At 64.4% G+C, this 20,210-nt stretch overlaps 1 protein-coding gene and 1 long non-coding RNA gene across 9 annotated transcripts in view; one reads left to right on the forward strand and one right to left on the reverse strand.

The window, feature by feature from the left end:
- Positions 1-20,210, forward strand: part of Gse1 (Gse1 coiled-coil protein) — a 303,688-nt gene that overhangs the window by 159,973 nt on the left and 123,505 nt on the right. The window contains exon 1 of one of the 8 annotated variants that reach the window (XM_071604617.1): positions 6,528-6,564. The exons of the other annotated variants lie outside the window; for them this stretch is intronic. The gene's annotated coding sequence lies outside the window, so the exon portion shown is untranslated. Of the gene's footprint in view, positions 1-6,527; positions 6,565-20,210 lie in introns of those variants that run through there. 8 annotated transcript variants of the gene reach the window in all.
- On the reverse strand, positions 3,341-7,126 carry LOC139702718 (uncharacterized). The gene is made up of 3 exons (XR_011705296.1): positions 5,955-7,126; positions 4,782-5,810; positions 3,341-3,935 (listed from the first exon to the last, which is right to left on the reverse strand). It is a non-coding gene; the product is annotated as an uncharacterized lncRNA (long non-coding RNA).

Below are 20,210 nucleotides of genomic sequence, written 5' to 3' on the forward strand. Positions count from 1 at the left end.
ACCAGGCTCGGGCCAGGCCAGGCTGTGCCCCGTGAGCTTCCGTGTCCTCAGGGCCCCAATGACACACAATGGCAGCTGAGCTCATGGGGCTTGGGGGCTTGGCAGCTCTAGTGGTGGGATGGCATTTGTAAGCTCTGCAGGTGCCCAGGTGACAAAGGCAGGGGAGCAGTGATAAAGCTGGAGTTTCTAGTTTCTGCTTTTGTTTTCCAGTAAATAAACCATAAAAACCACTTCCAGATTTATAAGGAAAAAACCTCCAGAGACCCTCAAATAGGAAGGAAGAGGCTTCGCAAGAAGTAGAACTGAGGGCTGGGCTGGGCTCAGGGGCAGAGCGCTCGCCTAGCGTGTGTGAGGCCCTGGGTTCGATCCTCAGCAAAGGCCTTGTGTCCGTCTACAACTCCCAGAGAAAAACAGTACTGAGTGGGGCATGTGGTTGTCAGGTCCCGGTCTCAGCACTGGCCTTGATCAGTTAGTGTGGGCACCGGGGTCCCCTCCACTCAGGGAGCGGGAGCACTGGTCTGGATCCAGGCAGCTGGGGTTCACGTCCTGGACCTGCCTTACCGGCTGTGTGTCCTTGGGTAAGACTTTAACGTCTCTGTGTCACAGTCTCCTCATCTATAAAGCAGAAATGTCAGCACCTGCTGGTGGAGGGGTGGTGCCTGCCTGTCACCCAGCCACTCGGGAGGTGGAGGCAGGAGGGTGGCAAGTTCTGGTCCAGCTTCAGCCTCAAAACAGAATGAAGATGGGATGTGGCTGGGTCCGTCCCCAGCACTGTAAGAAATAAAATCGGTCAGCTCTGTTTCTGATGACCCAACACTGGTTGAGAACAGTGCGTCCTGTTGCCCAATAGTCGGGGTGCGGCTGGCGGTTCCCTCTTGGGGTGCTCAGGCAGCGGGACGGGCACCGGTGGGTCCTCTTGTAGATTCTTGGCTCTGGGCTGCGGTGGGGGCTTGACCGCTGGCTGCCCCCCGGGGTTCTCAGCGGGACATCTCCGGGGCTGAAGGCTCTCAGCAGGAGGATCCCAAGAGACCAGCAGAGGCCTGTGTCATAGCCTCTCCCACTTTGCCACAGGCGCAGGTTCCAGGGAAGGGACCCAAGGGCCACCTCTGGATGGAGGAGGGGATGCGGTGTGTTTCGGAGGCCCAGTTCTGGGCGGCTGGTCCGCGGACTGGTGTGCGGGCGGGGGGTTTAGCAGGCTGTGGCGCTGGGCGACCCCCTTGGCGACCCCTCTGCCCTGAGCAGGGACCTGGGGTTGGGGCCCTCCTTCCTGTCAGGACTCCCCCACCTGTCCTTGCTGTGTTTCTGGAGTGACCCCTGGCCACCTCCCAAGGGCCAGCAGCCCCTCAGAGCCCTGACAGAGGTCCCCATGGTGGGCGCCTTACCCATGGGGTCCCTGCACCAGGGGGACTCAGAACTGTGGCTGAGACATTCCCTCCTGGGGCCTCGGTCTCTGACCCCAGGAGGGGCTGACCAGCTTCTCCGGGGGCCCCTCTGAGCCTGTGGGGGATCCTCCAGCTCCACCTTGGAGAGGCCACCCCACCTGCCATGGCACAGTCAGAACAGGGGTTGACACACTCCGCCTCCACAGCCAGCGTCCACGTGCACGAGCCTCAGAGAACAGTGGGTGACACTGGTACACACACGGTGACATGCAGGCCATCTGCACCGAGCTGAGCAGTGCCACCCAGACTTCCCCAGGATCCTCAGAGTGTGACCTAATTTGCATACAAGGCCTTTGCAGGTGTAATTAGTTCTTGAGATGAAATCGTCCTGCATTAGGATGGGCCCCAAGTCCAATGACAGACGCCCTTGTAAGGGACAAAAGAGGAGGAGACAGACACAGAGGAGGAGGCCATGTGACAATGGAGCAGGGAGGCGAGCAGGGTGTGGCCAGGTGCTGGGCGGCAGGGAGCAGCTGTCCCAGAGCTCCCCGGGGCTGGCCTGCGCTCCGGGTCCAGCCTCAGGGAGCTCCTGCTATTGCCAGAGTGGCGTTGGGGACCCCGGCCCAGGGAGGCCTGCGCAGGGGGACCAGGAGCTCTAGGCCAGTCTGGGCAATGTAGTGAGACCTGGCCTCAAAGTAGAAAGGGCTGGGCCGCGGCCGGGCGGTGAGGCCCCTGGTCAGTCCCCAGCGCTGCAGAGATGGAAAAAGTCTTAAGCGACCTTGTGGTCATTTGCTGACCCTAGGCACTGCTTCAGCTTCTATCCTTACATATTTTTAAAATGTGTCATGATATAAAATACCATCTAATGTCCCCCTGGGGACTCTGGGGCCACTGAGAATGCAGACCTGGCTTTGGGGGCTGCATCCTGCCACCTGCCCGTGGAGGAACCGGCTCCTGTGGCTGGAAGGAGACTCTGCAAACTGAGATGCGCGCCCAAGCCCCGCTCCCTGCCCAGCAGCCGTCTGGGTGGCCACCTGCCTGTAGACAGGACTCCCTGGGGCGGCAGGCAGGTGGAGAGGGCCAGGCCCTCACTGTCAGAGCCTTGGCCTTGCTCGCTGGGACCCCTGGTGATGGCGGGGGCAGCTCCTTCCATCCCGTTGACTCCCCAGCCACCCAGGACTCACTCTGGTGGCAAGGTTCCTGGTGCCCTCTGCAGGAGCCCTGCATGTGTCCAGCCCTTAGCCCCTCCCGCCATGCTAGAGGGCGGCAGCTTGAGCCAGCCCAGTGGTGGCCTTGCCCGCCTGTGGGGCCCTGGGGCATGGGCACGGCTGCACCCTTGACCAATTTGAAAGGGCCCGGGGGCCGGTAGGCGGTCAGCCTTCCTCAGCCTTCTCCAGCCCCCTGTGGAGCCGGCCACCCCTTCAGAGACACAGTCCTGTGGGCCAGCTGTGTCACATGACCCTCTGTGACCGTGTGCTGCAATGGAACTGAGGCCAGCCGGAGGTTGGGTCTGCAGGGCCTGGCCACTGCAGGGCAGCTGGCCCCTGAGGCTCGCCCTGAGACTCTGACCTGTCCTATGGCGCCAAGCTCTGACCCCGACCTCCATGCCCTGTGCCCTGCGGCCCCCGGGGCCCACTCCCACAGTTTAACCTAGAGCCCTCGGCTGACCACAGCGGTGCCCGCATCCGACACGGCTGGGGTCCCATGCAGGTGGCCAAGCGGCGCTGCCTCCCCAGGGACCTGTGGGCTGGCAGGAAGTGCCCTGCACCTCCCCGCCCCGCCCAGCCACCCCAGTGAGACCCTGGTGACCCAGTCAGGGTTCCTTTTCATCAAGGACACTTAGTGGTGTGGTGTGGCAGCTTGCTAGTGTCCTTAGGAGGGAGCCGAGAGCCCAAATGGAACCTCAGGAAAAAAAAAAAAAAGATAAAATAAGACCCAGTGAATTTTTAATAGTGGTTATCTCCTGACACGCGGCGCTGCCATCTGGCAGGCACAGCCCGCGGAGCCGGGCGCTGTGAGGAGGGGCGGCCGCGGGGATCCTGCTGCCAGACGGCGTGCCCTCGTGGGCAGCTCCGTGGCCCGTCGGAGGGCCCGGCTGTGCCCTCTGCCCGCCCTGGGCTCTCTAGCTCAGCTCCGTCACCTGTAGACCGACGTCTGGTAACACCCCAGCGACGGAGTGAGGGGCTGGTCCTCAGCACCCCAGCTCTCGTGCCTCCTCCAGGGCCAAAGGCCACCTTGTCCCAGCTGTGGGTACCCAGCACCTGGTAGGAGCAGCCTCTGCCTGCCACCCTGCAGGGCAGCGGCCGTGGTGGCATCATGCTGTGTGACGGGTTCATTGTTCACCCCACGTGACCTGTCCACTCAAGGCTGGACCCGGCGCTGGGCCCTGATGGGGGGGTCTCCAGTGTAATTCCTTAATGTGTCCCGGCACCGTGGAGCCAGACCCTCCTCCTCATGCTGGGCATGGTGGCCGCACCTGTGATCCCAGCTACTCCAGTGGTTGAGGCAGGAGGATGGCAGAGTGGAGGCCAGTCTCAGCAGCTTAGCGAGACCCTGTCTCAAAGTAAAAAATAAAAAGGGCTGAGGACGTGGCTCAGTGGTAGAGCACTCCTGGGTTCAGTCCCCAGCACCAAAAAACAAGACCCCAAACCATCTTCCTTGTCATGAGGACCGTCCTGTGCATTTAGGACGTCGAGCAGCATCTCTGGTCTCTGCCATTGGATGCCAGTAGCGTTACCCAGCTGTGACATCAGAACTGTCTCTGGACATTGGCAGGTGTCTCCTGGGGGGGGCGTGTAGGGGGTGCAAAATGGCCCCAGGTGAGAACGGGCCCCAGGTAAGTGTGTGAGTCTGTCAGGGTGGCATCTGAAACCCCCCACAGGCTCCTGGGCTGAAGCCTGGTCCCCAATGCAGCAGTGTCCCGAGGCGGGGCCTGGGCAGTGACTGGGTCACAGGACTCTGCCACCTTAGCGAGTCCTGCTGCCAGCCTGCATGCCCTCGTGGGCAGCTCCGTGGCCCATCGGAGGGCCTGCCTGTGCCCTCTGCCGGCCCTGGGCTCTCTTAGCCCTTGATGATTGGGCTCAATCCATCAAGGATCGGTATTTGGTGGCATTATTGGGAGCTGGTGGCTGTAGGAGGTGGGGCCAGTTAGAAGAAGTGGGTCACTGGGGAGGTCAGGGAGCAGGGCCTGGGCGTGCATCTCAGTTTGCAGGTGACCCACTGGAAGGGGGCCGTCCCGGGTCCCTCCGTCCCCGCTCCCTGCTTCCCACCTGAGCAGCTGTCTCTGCGCAGCCTGAGGAGCTCCCCCCGGCCCAAGGCAGCGGGGTTGCAGGCCGTGATCTCAAACTCCCAACTCAAAATGAATCTTTCTCCTTTTAAGCTCCTTCCCCGGGTACTTACGGCAGGACGAAAAAGCAGCTGAGGCAAGTTCCTGTGGCTACTGTGACAAAGTAACCCAAACCCGCGGCTTCCGAGGGGAGAGCGCACTCTTTGCAGCGCAGTAGGGTGGAAACCCCAGATCCGAGTGGTGCAGGGCCAGACTCCAGGGAGGCCGGCCCCTCCTCTGCCAGCTCCTGGAGGCTGCAGGCCTCACCAGGCCTCCTCCTCCAGGACCTCCGTGGGTCTCTGTCTCCGTGCCCAGAGTCCCTGCACGCGAGCTCCCCACACCCTGGTCGCCCACCCTGCTGGCTGCCACCTTCCCTTGCCAACGGGATCTTCCACTGGGGCCGCCTGGTGGAGGATGGGCACTTGGCAGGAGTCCCTCCCCCACAGCGCCAGGATCTGGGGTCCAGGCACCTGAGCACCAGGCCTTGCCCATGCAGGCCTGGGCAGGGGAAGGTCAGGATGAGGCCACACAGGTGTCACCACAGTGACAGGCGTTCAGAGCCACGTGAGGACAGGCAGGACTGGAGCACAGCAGCCGCGGCCGTGGGGCACCAGGAATCCCCAGGGCCTGGGAGGAGGGTGGTCTCCCCTCCTGGAGTCCTGGCCCCCAGCCCGTGAGAACGTGCCCTGCTCACCGTAGGCCCCAGCTGCGGTCTGTGGGCTCAGCACCAACCTCTGCATCTCTGCCTCCCTCCCTAGGGGCTGCCGCTCCCAGGTTCTGGGCAGACAGGTGGACGCGCCCTCAGCAAGAGCCTGACCTGCGTGGGGGCGGGTGGCAGTGTCCCCGCTGTCTGGGCAGGACCCTCTCTGCCCCCCGGTGCCAAGCTGGACGCTGGCAGGAAGCGGGTGCTGGGGAGCAGGCTGTTGGGTGAGGAGATTTGCGCACAGGGCCCTCCCTTCACACTGGTCTCCATTCCCGTGTCACCCCTCGAGCCCTGCCCGACCCCTCACGGCACCAACAGCTCCCAACGTCATTAATGCCAGCGAGGTCACCTATCCATAGTCAGCTTCACAGGGCAGCAGGCCCAGGTCTGGCCAACAACACTGTGGGGGGCCCATGGAAAAGGAGTGAGTGGCTCAGGGGTCCACCCAGACCCACCTGCTGGGGAACTGCTGAACATGGCCCCCAGGACCCCTGGCACCGGTGGATACCCCACACCAGGCCCAGAACTGCTCAGCCTCCCTCACCTGTCACCAGGTGGGAGACCCTGCCAGCTGGGCCATGGCCAAGGGCCTTTCGTGGACGCCTGGGCAGGACCCAGTCAGCCTCCCTGCAGCACGCCCTCTGAGTCAGATGTGCGCCAAAGCCAAAGCAGTGGCTCAGGTCCTTGCAATGGCACCTGCTTAGGGACCCATCCTGTGGCTTTGGGCAACCTTGGGGCCTGGTGAGGCCTGGCTCCAGGGAACAGCTCCTCTGTCCTTGGCAGAATGTCTGGAAATTTCCCTTCTTTTCAAGGCTGGTGTGCAGCAGGGCCACTGCCCAGCCAAATGTCACCAAGTCCTCGGAAGTCCTGCTGCCTCCACATAGGGTCAGGCTCTCCCAGGTGCCCCCAAGGCCACGTCCACCTGTCTTCCTAGCCTTGGCCTTCACTGGAGAACCTGGGGAGAGGAAGCCTCCGGGGAAGGAGGCAGAGATACCGTGGAGGTCGGTGCGTCCTCCTGGGGCTGAGGAAGGTCAGTGCCAGCGCTAGAGTCCAAAGTCAAGGTAAAGAGGCACGTGGCTGCCCTCCGGGCCTGGGTGGTTCCAGGCCGTAAGCCATGACAGCAGGAGTCACGGGGACTGTGGCGCTGTCTGCAGGTGAGGGGTGTTTGCAGGCCAGGGTGGACGGGAAGGGGTGACCCGAGTCCAGGGCTCTGGGTGTGTGGGATCCGTGGCCTGGGACGCAGGGCTCACCCGGGTGATCAGCAGGACCTCACACAGGACCCTTAACCTCAGATGCACTTTTCCAAATGAGGTCATGTCTGCGGGCTTGGGAGGGAGGGGGACAAGCCTCTGAGGGGCACCCTTCAGCCCGTGATGGGGACAGCGGGGGCTCTGAGTAATGACTTCCGGAGCTGTTGGGCTGACTGGGGAGGGGGCTGCTGGCAGACACCGCTGAGACGGGGCAGCCTGGCCGCTGTGTTCCAGAAGGTCCGGGAGAGCCGGGGCAGGAGGAGCTCGCTGGCATGGCCCCGTGGGAGCCGGGCAGGACCTCGGTGAGGTTCCGAGCTGAGGAGCCCCTGCTGCCATGTAGAGGCCGGAACAGGGGGCTGGGCAGGAGCGGGGAGACCAGAGAGTTGGCTACTGCCCAGGTCCAGGCTGGGCCCAGGCAGAGAAGGGGGGAGGGAGGTGCGTTTGGGATTCCCAGTAGCCCAGGGGAAAGAGGAGTCGCGCCTCCGCGCTGTCAGCTGGCCCCATGGGCCTCTGATCCTCTGGCCTCTTCCCTAACAGCCTCCGGCCCCACCCCCTCCTCTCCTCCTCCCCATCTTGCCTCATGGGCAGCTGCTGTTCCTGGAGTCCAAGGGGAACAGCTGGAGGTGCAGGGAGGGAGGCGGTGGGGACGCTGGGCCGTGCAGACACCAGCAGGGCTGTGCCGGGCAGGAGTCACACTTCATTTCTCTCTCGCTGCATTTCCCGAGACTAACTTGAGGGCTGGTGCTGCCGCCTGGCCCAGGCGGGAGGCAGTGCCCGCTGTGCCCTCCCTTCCCTACACTGCCCAGGGCCTGAAGCCCAGCCTCCAGGGCCCCGGGGGCCAGGGCAGCACTCGCCCCAGTCCCTGTGCCCATCCCAAAGGGCAGGTGCTTTGAGTGCCCAGCCCTCAGCCGGCTAGACCTGGTCTCCAGCCAGCCCTGTTCTCCAGAGGCGTCCAGTTTATCTCCTTGTTCAGTCAGGATGACCCCTTGTCCTCCCTGGCACCGCTGATGTGGCCCAGGGACAGTGACACTGGCCGAGGGATTAATGGACCCCCTCCGCTGTCCCTGCTGCCCACACCTCTTCTTGGCCCCCCTCGGACTCCAGTTCCCTGCCTCCTGCTCCCAGCCCCATGCCCCCTGGCCCCTTCAGATCCACAGGCCCTGCAGGGAGGCCCGTGTAGACAGGCCTCTGCTCTTGCCAAAGCTTGAATCCACCTTGGAGGCTCCCTGAGGAGTGCCCATCACCAGCCCCCAGGGCCAGGCGGGGGCGGGGCCAGCAGGTGTGCCAGAGCCTGTCGGTCCAGCTTGGCCCAGGAGAGCCAGATGTCTGCCCTGCAGCCTGTGACCGCACCAAGGGGATTGTTTACCACGCTGCGGGCCTGGGCCTCAGCTGGGGCTCGTTGGTGGGAGCCTCTTCCTGTCGGCCATGCCCACGCGTCCCTGGGAAGAGTGGGGGCAAGATTGGGTGGCCAGCTCCGTGGGGTGCTGGGGGCCCACCTGAGTTCTCTGCTCGACACCCCAGCACCCCCTGGAAGTTTTGGCTTGAGGGCGGAGCCCTGCCGACCGTTCTCCTGGAAAAATCGTCTCTGGGAGCAGCTGGGCTCGGGGCCGAGAGCCCTGGTGGGTCCCCCAGGGGTGGGGCCTGTGGAGCTGCAGGTCTCTGTCACCCCTCCTGGGACCTCCCTGCCTTGCTCGGGTTTCAGTGTTATTTTGTGACCTGCCTGCTCCCTCTCTGGGCCGCAGCCTGCAGTTCCAGCGCTCCTGACACCAGCTGTCCCTGACCCAGCCAAACCTCCCTCCTCTCCCCGAGCTCCTCCCCAAGGCTGCTGTGGACAGAGCCAGATGCCCAGCTGTAGATCCAGGCCCCGGCCTTGACCGCCAGAGCAGCCCCACCACCGTGTGCCCCCGCATCCTTGTCTGAAGTGGCTCGCCCACCTTTTTGAAAAGTTCGCTGAGATAAATACGTGCTTAATTAGTGTGGGTTTTGTGATGGGAGAGGCTTGTATCAGACCCGGGAACTTGTGGGGGCAGAAAGGTGCAACGCCTGAGAAGGCTCTGAGGGGTGAATAGGAGTGTGTATGGGGGTACGGTACCCAGGGATGCTCTGTGACTGACCTGCATTCCTAGACCTTTGGAATTTATTTTTGTTTGCGGCAGGGCCTGGCTGAGTCACCAGGCTGGCCTGGAACTTGGAATCCTCCTGCCTCGGCCTCCTGAGTAGCTTGGCCAGCATGCAGGAGTTTTCGAGAAGGGAAGGAGCAGAAAAGGGAGTTGAAGTCTAAGGGACCTGGCCAAGTCCACTGCGCACAGCTGCCTCTGAGGGCCAGCCTGGCCCTTCTTAAGGCCCGGGCCCCAGTACCTAGAGTCCTTCCCTGACCACGCCCTCCCGGCCTGGCCTGGCCTGAGTCCTTTAGTCTCTGGAGTCCTGTCCTCGCCTGTGGCAGACCTGCTCTGGCCAACTGTCCTCCTCCTCATCCTGCTCCTGCGGGGCTCCGGGAGCTGAATAGGCCTGGTGGGCCTCAGGACACGTTGTTGCTGCTGCCCGGCAGAGGCCACGGGCCCCAGTGGTGGCCGGAACCTGCCTATGGGCCATACTTCCTCTGGGTGCTCAGTCCTGCCAGGGAGAGAGGGGCCTGTACCGCTGGATGGCGGCCACACAGGGGCTGGAAAGGGCTCAGCCCGGGAGAGGACGGCAGGTGGCCTGGACTTGACCCCCGACTTCCCTTGCACCCCAAGACCTGCGCAGCCACCCCTCCGTCGCTTGGCAGGCCCTCTATGATGCTTGGACAGGAACGGTCCGGGGAGCGAGGACAAGGGTGGGGTGGCGGCCTGGGAGACTCCTTGGTTTCCCCGCCCGTGGGCCTGTCCGGCCCCTGCCCCTCACCAGCTGACGCAGGCCGCCAGCCGCAGCCCTGTGGATCGAGTGTCTCCGAGGCGGCGGGCCGAGACCAGGGGCCTCCCGGCTGCACACCTGAGAACTTGCTGGCAAAGTGTTTGCTTAATTAATTGACTTTGCGAGAGGGAGCGCTCCCCGCGTGGATCACCAGCAGGCCCTGGCGCTCGCTGCCGGGTGCAGCGGATGCAAGACTAGACTTTAAATAAGGGTGCGATTGTTGCTTGAATAATTGAAGAATGTCGGAGACGGCAGCCCTCCGCCTACGCCCTCTGCCGCTGTCCTCCGGGTCTCTGGGCCTTCACTCACGGTGGGCGCTGCTCCGTGCTGTCAGGACCCCTCAGACCTCCAGGTCAGGGTGTGCGCCCAGGTTTCAGATGGGGAAACTGAGGCCAGAGGTGGAAGGGCCTGGCTGGGGCTGGCGGAGGTGCAGTGGCTGGAGCAGGTGCATTCTGGGCTCGGTGGGCCGGTGCTGTCGCCTGCAGGAGGAGAGGCGGCCCGCCCACTCCCAAAGGCCCATCAGGGTTGTTGGGCCTCGCCCTGGAAGGCCGGAGGCTCTGCAGAGGGGCCTCCCGAGCCTGTGGTTTTGTGCAGCTTGTGGGGCCTTTGTGCTGAGCAGGAGGCTGTCCCTCAGCAGAGCCCAGCTGTGGCTCTCCCGTGGTTAAGGTCCTCCAGCTGGGGCAGCGCTGGGGGGCCCTCGGCCAGGTGTCCATCCTGAACACTGCTGTCCCCTGGGGACAGTCGCATTGGGGCTGGGACCCCAGATTTCCATTTCTGCCGGTGATTGGCAGGTTCCTTCCAGGCATACATTGGTTTTTAAATTTGACATGTTTTATTTTGGCAGCGCTGGGCATCCAACTGAGGCAGGGAGGTGCAGGCGGGCGTCCAGCCACAGAGCCACCCGCCCTGGTCACTGGTTAGAGAATCAGTTGATGTCGTCGTCCCTCCAGAGACAGAACAGCCCGCCAGTGTGGAGGGCAGGTAGACGGTGAGGGTGCAGATGTGGCCCAGACCACAGGGGCCTGGGGACCTGCCAAGGAGAGTCGGCCCCAGCAGGTCAGCTGTGTCCCCAAGCCCAGGGGGAGGGCTGGCAGCTCCGCGTTGTGACAGGGGGAAACAGGCTCAGTAGCCTCCCAAGCCACCTGGAGCCGCTTCCAGCTGAGCTGCCCGCCCAGGGGACCCTGGCCCCCCTGCCGGCTCTCAGCCACCTCCTCCCGCGGCCTCCCAGGTCAGGGCCTTTGGTTCCTGCGGTGACAGCAGGATGGGGTGCCGCTCTCACCGCCTGGGCAGGTGGAGGCCCCACTCCCAGGTCACCCTGCATCCACATGGGGTGGGAGGGCCACTTCCACACCACAGATAAAGAAAGGCAGGATGCCCGGTTGTCAGGAAGCCACCTGGAACGTCCCGGGGAGGTGGAGAGTCAGCCCGGCCTCGGCCCCTTCCCATGCGTTGGAGACCTCATTCCTGCCTCTGTGTTTCCCAGACGGCTTCACAGGCCCAGAGAGGGAGAGCAGCTGGTCCCAGTCACACAGCAGGCTGAGCCAGGGCCAGCCCAGCCTTCTGTCAGCGGCTGTTGCCCGGGAGGTGAGAGCTCCTTCCCCTCCCCACCGCGCCCCTGTCTTGATCTCCTCTTTCTGAGCAGAGAAGGAGGGAGTGGGCCCCTCCTCAGGCTGTGCCCGCGGCGACTGCCCGCCCTCCGCCGCCGTTCCTGGGAGGGCATCCTTCATCCCGCAGGCCCCGCCACCGCCGCATTAAGGACAGATGGATTGCAGCTAATGAGCTGGCTTGCGCCATTAACACTCAGAGCCTCCCGGATTAAAGCTGCGCACAGCCCGCCGGGCGCTTGTCTCTGCGAGGCGGGCGCCCGGCTCTGGCTGTGCGTCGGTGTGCCCGTAATTGTTCCTGTAATTGGGCCGCCTGCTCCTGGGGAGCCGCTGCCACCCTCCTGGGGACAGCCCTTCCCGCCCCAGCCCCTGCCCAGCCGTCCCATAGTGGGTCCCTGGTGCCTCCCAAGGCCCCCAGGTCGCAGCCTCTGCACGTCCCCCCCCCACGCTCACATCACACCCCCACGCTCACACTCACCCTCGCACCCTGCATGCTGCTCTGCACTCGGTTCACACACGAGACCCCCGAGTCCTCCCCACGTCCCCAGCATCACAGGGGTCATGCTGTCCACCATGCTGGGTGGCCCTGGAGGGACATGGCCAGGGCAGGGGTGGCGCTGGGAAGTGGGAGACGCCCTCCTCCATCTGGAATCCCAGATTCTCGTGGCCGCGGCTGTGCCTCTCTGCCCGCCTCCTGCAGCTCCGTGGCTGCTGCACCTGGCGCAGGTGTGGAGTCCTCGGCTTTCGAGGGGCCCCTCCCACCGGCCAGCCCCACCCCTCCCTCCCCTGCCCCAGGCCGGGCTCCTCCCTGGGGCCCACATCCAGAAGTGCCCGCTGGTGCCCCCCCAGCTGTCCCACTCTTCCCTGCCCGGCTGCCCGCTGCCCACAAGCTGTTTTAGGAGCCGTCCTGGCAGTGGGTGGCCGTCGGGCCTCTGCCACCCGGTCTGCGAGGGGGACAGGTTCAGCTACTGAGCGTTGCCCCAGGGCGAGGGCAAGGTCAGGGTTTCCTCGAGTCCTCACACGGGTGCCCGTGCCCAGCCCTGTGCCCTCCTTAACGTGAGGCCCGCACCTCGATTCCTATTTGGTTTCTGCTCCATGTGGGCACCCAGGACACGCCATCTGCCACGTAGGAGGGGCGTGGGCAGGAGACTGGGAAGGGCCCGGATGCTGCCCCTGCCCTGGCACATGGGCTGTTTGTCCCCTTGGGAAGAGACAAGGGGCAGCACAAGAGCAGCAGGCCCCACGGCGGCGAGTGAGGGCCACCTCACCTCCCGCAGCGCCCTCCTCGCCCTGGGAAGGGGCCCTGCCGAGCCAGAGTGACAGCCCCTGGCGCCCCACACCTGTGCCACCCCACACAGCTGTGTTTCAGGACCTCATGAGGGAGGCTCCCGAGGAGGCCAAGGAGGCTGGCCGGGCCGTCGCTTGTGCCTGGGCAGCTGGCCTGCTGGACGCGTGCTGGTCCCGGTGGGGTCCCGGTGGGGTCCCGGCGGCCTGGACGCGCCTCCCGCTCTCCCTGGGCTGCCGAGGAAGCCAAGGCGCCGCTCTGGGTGCGGGCAGAGCAGGGCTGGCCCCGCTGTCCCTGCAGGCTGGCCTCAGCTCACGGTGCAGCCGGGGGGCCCCAGGACAGAAGGGGGACCAGCTCAGGGCCAGGTACGGGAAGGATAGGGACCTTCAGGTCACTGCTCCCTGGGGACGGTGGCCTTGGGGCAGGCAGGGGAGGGGCCGTGGCAGACCCCGCGTGACCTTAGGTGACTTACCCTCTGGAGCCAGGTGCCCCCCCCACTGTGGTTTCTGGCCCTGTCGAGGGCCCTCAGAGTGGACCTGTCACTTTGCCCTCAAGGCCCATCCTCCCCGTGTCACCTTGACTTTCTGCAGAGCCGTGGCCACAAACACCAGGTGGCGACTGGCCAGCCGTAGGGCTCCCAGACAATCACGGGCAGCTGGGGAATGGCCCTGAGTGGCTCATGAGTCAAGAGACCAGGGTCACTGTGACCTTGCAGAGGAGTTGGTGTGAGCTGGCACCCCCGTAGCTGGAGGGCGGAGGAGGGGACACGGCCATCCCACCATCTTCCCGGGCCCTCGTCCTCCTGCCCACCTCGTTGTCCCACAAGGCCTTTCACCTCCCCTGAGCTCAGCTCCTCTGCCTCTGCACTTACTGAGCGCCTACTGTGTGCTTCCACGCATGCCCACGGGGTGCCGGGAGGAGGGGACCTGGCCCTGTTTTTAGCCCTTTGCTGCTGGTGCAGCCACTGTGCCCGGAGGCCTGAGGGCTTGGGCCCAGCTCAGCTCTAGGAATCGCAGGGTCTAGCTGGGGGAGGGCTCTGGCTTGTCCCCCCCTTGTGTGCAGACCCCAGGACTTAAGTGACTGACTTGGTTACAAAGCGGCCCACAGCGGGGGATAGGAGGATGGGCGGATGCACTAGGAGCTTTCTGGGCACCGTGAAGTTGGACTTGGGTTTTGAGGGATGCTTAGGAGTTTTCTAGGCAGGCAACAGAGGTCAGAGTGTGGAAGACCTGGAGGAGGGTCTGGGGTACCCAAGTGCAGTTCAAGGAGGCCAGAGAATTAAGTAAGGGCCGCTCGGCCCAGGGAAGGGGACTGGAGGCAGGTGACCTCTTGGAGGCCAGTTGGGGCTGGACAGCGGGCACGTCTGGTCAGGGAGGGGAAGAGAGGTGAGTGGAAGACCCACTCTAGCAGCCCCCAGGGGGAAGCGTGTGGGGGAGGCGGGCAGCCTCGGGTGCCTGTGGGTTTTCATTGATTTCTTTTCCCAAGGTACAAAATTCACAAGGAAAAACAGGCCCACGGCGTCGCAGAGGAGAACTCGTGGGTGGGGACAGAGAGGGCCCTGCATCTGCCCTGGCCGAGTGCTCGTCACCAGCCACGGGGACCCAGGTGACTAGGGAATGGAATTTTTGGCCTTCCTTGATGTGAACTAGATGCCCTTTGGACCAAGAATGCCAGCCAGTGACCAGTGGCCAGTGGTCTCCCCAGAAGCACAGCCCCCCGGCGGGCAGCGCTCTGCCTCCCACCAGCCCAGGCCCTGCCTCTTGGGCTTTCCAGCCGGGTGTCACTGTTCTTGGTGCCTGGGTGGCTCTCATGCCTGGGGGTCACTGTAGACTTGTCCTGCCATGGAAGGTGCCTGCCCGGGAACTAAGTGGCCATGTTCAGCAGCATCTGTCTCGGCATCGCAGGGGACAGGCTGCAGGAGTCCCCACATCACCTCTCCAGGGAGCGTGGCCTGCAGCGTGACCCAGACGTGCGGCCCCACGTCCCCATAAGCTAAGTTCCTAAGCAGCCGCGCCTCCTGTAAAGAGCACAGACCTGCACAGGCAGGTGCCCAGGGCCGTGGCTCAGGCCTCTTTGTCCTGGGGTGAGGAGTGTCCCCCTAAATTTCACACCTACCAGAAGCTGCACAGTGTCACCTTGTTTGGAAACAGGCCTTTGCCGAAGTATCCAGCTGCGGTCACCCTGGCACAGGGTAGGCCTGGGTCTGAGGGGACGGAGACACACCAGGGAGGGCCCTGTGAAGCCGTGACATGGGCCAGAGGACCTCCTGGGGTTCCCCGGGGGACATGGCTCTGCCCACACCTGGCTTCCGTCTTCTGGCCTTCAGACCTGGCTGGCAGGAGCTCTGTTGTCCCCCTGCCCTGCCCACTGGCCCTTGTTTGCCGTGAGGGACCTGGAAATGTAGGGGTGCCCTGGGGGCTGTAGGCTGGTGCTGCCTTAGTGCCTGTGGCCGAGTCTCCCGTGAGCTGCAGGTTCCCGAGGCCTGCGTGGTGGTCACAGATGGGGACAGTGCTGCAGATCAGCAGCAGCCTTGAAGCGCTCGCCCAGGGTAGGTGGCCCAGGACCAGGAGGCTCGGCTCGGCACCCAGACAGGGCTGCCTGACTGTGCCACCTGGCACACACTCTGGGCCTTGGTCTCCCCGTGTGGGGAAGGAGCCACGGGGTGGGGGGCAGGCTGTCTGCAGAGACATCCATCCCTGCCCGCCCACCAGGCCAGGTTGAGAGGGTGGCCCCAGGGCAGGGCGTCAGGTGGGGCTGGTGGGTGGAAGAGCCCCCTCAGGCTGTCACCACAGTGACAAGTGCTCCTAGGCCTCAGTCCCGGGCTCATGCAGCCTCCCCGAGGTGCCTGGTGGCCAGCCCAGTGGGGATCCTGGGCTGGGCAGGGAGCGTCCCTGCCCCCACCCTGGCTCAGAGCTCCGTGTCCATCAGCAGAGGCCGTGCTGTGGGCAGTGATGGTGCCGGGCCTGCAGGGCAATTGACTTAAATCATTTTATGGAGAACCTATGTAAAATAAAAGGCCTTTAATCACATTTGTATCCATTCCCAGCCTCCGTAAATCAATTTGAATTGAGCTGGGTGCCACGGCCACAGCTGATTAGCGTGTGTGTGTGTGTGTGTGTGTGTGTGTGTGTGTGTATGGTCAGATTCATGCTGGCCCCGTCTGCTGGAGGGGCACGGTCATTAGCCACCGCAGGCGCCTCCCCGCTGCTGGGCTGGACTCTGCACCCGACCTCCCTCAGTGCAGCCGGTCTCCCCTGGCCTCTCCTGGCCTCCTGTGGACCTCAAGTCCTCTCCAGTGGTTCCTACTGGTGACAGGGGTGTGGCTGGGCAGAGCCCAGGGGCCCTGCTCACTGCCCACCTCCCCATACCCTCCCTGCTATGGCCTTGGGCAGCAAGGGGACCAGGACTCCTGTGTCCCTTCGCCTGGTGTTAGGTGAGCGCCTGCTGGCTGTTGGGGATGTGGGCTCCCCCTCGGGACAGGCACCACACAGGGTGCAGCCGGGGAAGGGGGGCTGGAGACCGGGGCCGGCGGGAGGGCACTTGCAGGGTTAGGAGACGGGTCCTGGAAGAGCCCCGGTGCAGAGGTGGCGTTGAGTGAGGGTCGAAGGCGCCGGGGGCCAGCCCACAGCAGATGTCGGGAGGGTGCTGGGCAGAGGCTCAGCAGCGCCCAGCTGCTCTGGACCGGGCCCGAGGGTGTGAAAGCAGGAGGCCTGGGCAGTGGCCTGGGTACAAGGTCACAGCTGGGCCCTGGGCTGGTGAGCAGGCGCCAGGCCAGCTCCTGCCTGGGGACGGGCAGTGCGGTGGCCGCGTGGGCAGCCTGGGGCCCACTGTGCGCTAAGCAGGGGCCGAGAGTAGGGTCACTTGGGAGTGGCTGGATGCTTCTGGATCGTGTCTCTTTCTCAGGAGAGAGCCCTCGGTGACATCTGCCAGCTTGGTGGCCGGGCCTGTGCTGACACCATGTGGCTTGGTCCATGTGGACAGAAGCTGCTTCCTGCCACCCTGTTGTGCCCACATGGGTCCTGGGACTGCCATGAGCACTCCAAGGCCCGGGGAACCCTTTCTGCTCACCTTAGCACCTCCAAGTTAGGGGCACTGACCCTGGGCCTGGGAAGCTGGCCGCTGGCCACACCTACCCTGGACGCAGCTGGCGCCAGTCAGGCGTGGCCAGAGCCCGGCTGGACTTGCTTTTCCTGCCGTCAGATGGCTCTCTGGCTGGGACGCGGGCACCTTGAGAGCAGGTGTGTTTGATCTATAAATAAACGAGGGCTGGTTCTGTCGAGGCGGCCGCTGGCCAGGAGCCCAGGTCAGCCCAGGTCAGCCCACGCGGCTCCTGCGACCCCGGCTCCAGCCCTAGTTTTCTGTTGTTGGTTTTGTTTCTGACGGAACCGGTCCTCGAGTGCTCGGCCAGTGCTCGGCCTTGAGCCGCCCCGGCCGTCTGACCTCATGGCGAGGCGGCCTCCCTTTGCCATCTCCTGCCTCGGATAAGAGGCGAGCGCCCCCACACCTGGCTCCGGTGCCCGGTGTCCTTCCCACCCTGGGGCCTCATCCCCACCAAGTCCCCCCAGCTCAGCCTCTCCCCTCATCACATGGCAGTTGTCTGTCCCGAGAAGTGACACCAGTGCATCCTTACCTGGTGCCTACTGAGCACCAGCCTCTGTCCCAGAGCCTCGGCCTCCTCAACCCATTCAACGTCCAGAACAGCTCAGGAGGCAGGGACTTCCCAGCCCCATTGAACAGACGGGAGCTGAGCCCAGAAGGGTTTGCCCACCTGCCTGAAGTCACACAGTTGGAAGTGGCAGAGCTGGGCTTGAACCCAGGGGGGCCCCGGGTGTGATCCCGTGCCACACCACCTGCCACACTGGGACACCCTCCTTCCTGGAGGGCTCTGTCCCTGAGGGTCGATGACGTGTGGCTCTAGGCCTGTCTTCCTTTCTGAGATGGCACCGTGCTGGGTCCACACGACAAGCGCCCATTCTAGAGGTACCTGCTGAGCACCTGCCATGTGCCTGGAGCTGGGGACACAGCAGGGCCATGTGGGTGCCCTGCCCCAGAGGGGCGCACGGTCTGTGTGTGTTGGGGGGTGACAGTAAATGCATGAGACCTTGTGATCACCTGACTGTGACATCAGGAGGAGCACGGGGGCAGGGCAGAGGACAGCTGGGCTGGGGCCCGCGGGAGCAGATCCTGCAGGAGAGAGGGGCTGGTGGGGGCAAAGGCTGGGGGTCTCCCGTGTCTCCTTCCCAGCACACTGACTGGGGGTCCCAGGTGCCGTGCCGTCTCCAGGGGTCCCCAACAAGCTGTCCAGGGGCCGGGAGGGGGGCTTAAAACCACAAAAGAATTTCTCCCCTCAACTCTGGAGGCAGAAGCCCTGGGTCAAGGTGTTGGGAGTCCACATTCCCTCTGAGGGCTCCAGGGCCGGGTGTCCTCCTGCTTCTCAGTTCCGGGGCTCCTGGGGTCCCTTGGCTCGTGACCTCATCACTCCCATCACTGCCTCTGACTTCCGGAAGCTTCCTGCATGTCTTCACATCTCCTTCAAAGGGCACTGGTCACTTGGGGTCCACCTACTCTAAGAACATGACCTCAGCCAGGCGCAGTGGCCCACGCCTGTAACCCCAGCGGCTCAGGAGGCTGAGGCAGGAGGATGGCGAGTTCAAAGCCGGCCTCAGCAGTGGCGAGGTGCTCAGCGACTCAGTGGGACTCTGTCTCTAAATAAATACAAATAGGGCCGGGGTGCGGCTCAGTGGTCGAGTGTCCCCGAGTTCAATCCCCAGTACCCCCCATAAGAAAAGAACATGACCTCATCTGAGTCTCACCCCATCTCAAGGACCGCACTTCCAAATAAGGCCACATACTAGGTTCTGGGGGACGTGACTTTGGGGACACTTGCTCCCAGTGCACTTGACTCTGGAAGACGCTTAAGAGCTCGGCAAGCCTGACCCTCTTCTGAGGAGCCTGGCCCCTGCTCACGTGTGCCACCAGTGGAGCGGTGGTGGCCCAGCCCTTGCCCCACCTGGTGCCCGCCCTCGGCCTGTCCACTTGCTGCCCACGTGGGCCCAGCAGGAGTTCCTGGGTCAGGCGGTGACCTGGGAACCGTTTCCAGCATTGCGTTATTTATGCCGCCGTGATGCTAGTGTTCCCTGGTCCTCTGGGGAGGGGCAGGGAGGGAGGGGAGGCAGATGGCCGTGGCCAGCTCCCCCCAAACCCAGGGGGGGTCCCTGAAGCCCCTGAGCCTGTGGAAGCCAGTTTGGGGGCCCTGCCCATGAGGTCAGCCCTGTGCGGCTCCGGCCCCTGGCTCCAGTGGCTGCTCAGGGCCACGCCGGCCCCCGGGAGTGTGCTTGGGAACTAGGCCGCGGGCAGAGCCAGGCCTGAGCAAGGCCTCCCGGAGGCTGGCGGAGGGGAGGAGGCGCGGCCTGCCCCCACCTGATACCCATTCGCCAGAAAGGACCCCAAAATGGGAGACCAGGCATAATTTGTCCCATGTCCTTGTATCTCTGACTTCCTCACTCGTCACGAGCCCCCATGGCACCTGCCCCAGGCTCATTGAGCGGCCCCAGGATGGATCACTGCTGTGGAGACCAGGCTTGGATCTGGGTGTGGAGTATGGACAGATGCTCGTGGGGGAGGGGGCATGGCCGGGGGCCCGGGTCTCCCTCTTCCTCTCCCCTGGGCCGAGCTGACGATGACAGTGACTTGACCCTGCTTCCCGGAGGTGAAAGGTCCCCACTTTGCAGCCAGCGGTGATTCCCAGAGCCATCCGTCTTCCCGGGTGCCGTCATCCGGGAGAGTGATGGGCGGCCTCCCCGGGCCTGCAGGGTGGTCACAACAGGTCTGTGCCGCCTGAGCCCACCGCTGACACCGAGCGCCAGGGGACGCTGAGGCCGGGAGGCTCCCCCGAGAGCAGGGCCGTAAATACCGTGCAGAAGCTTCCAGAGAGGAGCTGAGATGGGGGCGGGGTGACTGTGCCAGAGAGAGGGACGGACCCTGGGGTCAGGGGTGGCAGCTGCTGCGTCTGCAGATGGGCGGCTGCTGGTCAGGGGACCGGCCAGCCAGGCTCGGGCAGCCTTCTCACGCTGAGGCTAGACGTGGAGCTGCAGGGAAGGGGCGTGGTGGAGAGAGCCGGGCCGCGCTGCCCGCCGTGTGGGCAGGGAGATGCCAGGCCGCTGGAGCCCCAGGAGGGGCAGGGCCAGGGCGGCTGTCCCACTCAGGCGCCTAAGCAAAGTGTCCCTCACCTGTGCTCAGGGTGTCCGATTCGCCTGGGCCCTTCCCTGCCCACCAGGCCATCACGTGAGCGCCCCGTGGCCTCGCCTGGACACCCGCCTCCCTTGGCTGACAACAGGCAGAGCGCTGGGTGGCCACTGGGCTGCCCACGTCATGTGTGACCTGGAATGAGTGGCCTTGCCTGGCCCTCGGTGTCCTCGTCTGCAGCGTGGGGCTGCGCACTGGGGCAGGGTCGTGGGCTGTCGGGGTGTCCGTGCCCCTCAGCCGCACCTGGCCGAGGCCACCCTGTGCGTCCTGTGCAGCGGTGTGCAGCGGCTCTCCCAGCAGTGGCTCAGCAGGCGCCTGCTCACAGGGCCTCCGGCCTGGGGCAGCAGGTATGGCACAGTCACCTCCATGAGGCCTGTAATGACCCCATCTCCAAGTAAGGTCCCTTCACAGCCGAGCCGGGACAAGGACACGACTCTTTGGGAGATACACTCCAGACCAGCACTTCGATCAGGGCCAAAAGCTGGGAGACTGGGTCACACGTGCCCACCCAGGGCCGGCGCCCA

The sequence above is a fragment of the Marmota flaviventris genome, chromosome 18 (genome assembly GCF_047511675.1).
Source record: "Marmota flaviventris isolate mMarFla1 chromosome 18, mMarFla1.hap1, whole genome shotgun sequence".
In the NCBI taxonomy this organism is placed as follows: Eukaryota; Metazoa; Chordata; class Mammalia; order Rodentia; family Sciuridae; genus Marmota; species Marmota flaviventris.